Source organism: Triticum aestivum, chromosome 5A, assembly GCF_018294505.1.
Source record: "Triticum aestivum cultivar Chinese Spring chromosome 5A, IWGSC CS RefSeq v2.1, whole genome shotgun sequence".
NCBI lineage: Eukaryota > Viridiplantae > Streptophyta > Magnoliopsida > Poales > Poaceae > Triticum > Triticum aestivum.
Genome location: NC_057806.1, coordinates 63,514,789 through 63,516,052, shown reverse-complemented (window position 1 = coordinate 63,516,052; position 1,264 = coordinate 63,514,789). Strand labels below are relative to the sequence as shown.

Genomic DNA, 1,264 nt, shown 5'->3' with positions numbered 1-1,264 from the left:
GTGAGGAACAGAACGCACGTGCGTGATATATATTAAGCCTGTCATCATATTTTTGACATTTGCGATATGTTTTAGCTCGGAGCTCATTAGTCACGCGTCTAGGGAGAGTTGGGGCGCGAAAAGCGCGTTCTGAAAGGGGTGTAAAATACGTGTTGCTGCGGTATAGAGGGAGGGGTGGAAATCGTGGTAAACTCGTCTTCGTAGTTGAGCGAGAGAGTAAGTAGTATAGGGCATTATCCATTAGTAGGCGACGGATGTAATGGTAGTAAGAATGTACGGCCGGCTTTGTAGCGGACGTGGGAGTGGGAAGCATAAGGGATGAAGCCGGGGGTAACATGTCGGAAGCGATCATACCAGCACTAAAGCACCGGATCCCATCAGAACTCCGAAGTTAAGCGTGCTTGGGCGAGAGTAGTACTAGGACGGGTGACCTCCTGGGAAGTCCTCGTGTTGCATTCCCTTTTTTAATTATTTTTGTACGTACGTGAGGAACAGAACGCACGTGCGTGATATATATTAAGCCTGTCATCATATTTTTGACATTTGCGATATGTTTTAGCTCGGAGCTCATTAGTCACGCGTCTAGGGAGAGTTGGGGCGCGAAAAGCGCGTTCTGAAAGGGGTGTAAAATACGTGTTGCTGCGGTATAGAGGGAGGGGTGGAAATCGTGGTAAACTCGTCTTCGTAGTTGAGCGAGAGAGTAAGTAGTATAGCGCTTTATCCATTAGTAGGCGACGGATGTAATGGTAGTAAGAATGTACGGCCGGCTTTGTAGCGGACGTGGGAGTGGGAAGCATAAGGGATGAAGCCGGGGGTAACATGTCGGATGCGATCATACCAGCACTAAAGCACCGGATCCCATCAGAACTCCGAAGTTAAGCGTGCTTGGGCGAGAGTAGTACTAGGACGGGTGACCTCCTGGGAAGTCCTCGTGTTGCATTCCCTTTTTTAATTATTTTTGTACGTACGTGAGGAACAGAACGCACGTGCGTGATATATATTAAGCCTGTCATCATATTTTTGACATTTGCGATATGTTTTAGCTCGGAGCTCATTAGTCACGCGTCTAGGGAGAGTTGGGGCGCGAAAAGCGCGTTCTGAAAGGGGTGTAAAATAAGTGTTGCTGCGGTATAGAGGGAGGGGTGGAAATCGTGGTAAACTTGTCTTCGTAGTTGAGCGAGAGAGTAAGTAGTATAGGGCATTATCCATTAGTAGGCGACGGATGTAATGGTAGTAAGAATGTACGGCCGTCTTTGTAGCGGAC

General features: G+C 48.0%; 2 non-coding genes across 2 annotated transcripts; both read left to right on the top strand.

The window, feature by feature from the left end:
- The first annotated feature begins 340 nt into the window (after positions 1-340).
- LOC123109704 (5S ribosomal RNA) lies at positions 341-459 on the top strand. Its single transcript, XR_006452946.1, has one exon. It is a non-coding gene; the product is annotated as a 5S ribosomal RNA (ribosomal RNA).
- A 365-nt stretch (positions 460-824) lies between these two features.
- On the top strand, positions 825-943 carry LOC123109526 (5S ribosomal RNA). The gene has a single exon (XR_006452753.1). It is a non-coding gene; the product is annotated as a 5S ribosomal RNA (ribosomal RNA).
- The last annotated feature ends 321 nt before the right edge of the window (positions 944-1,264 follow it).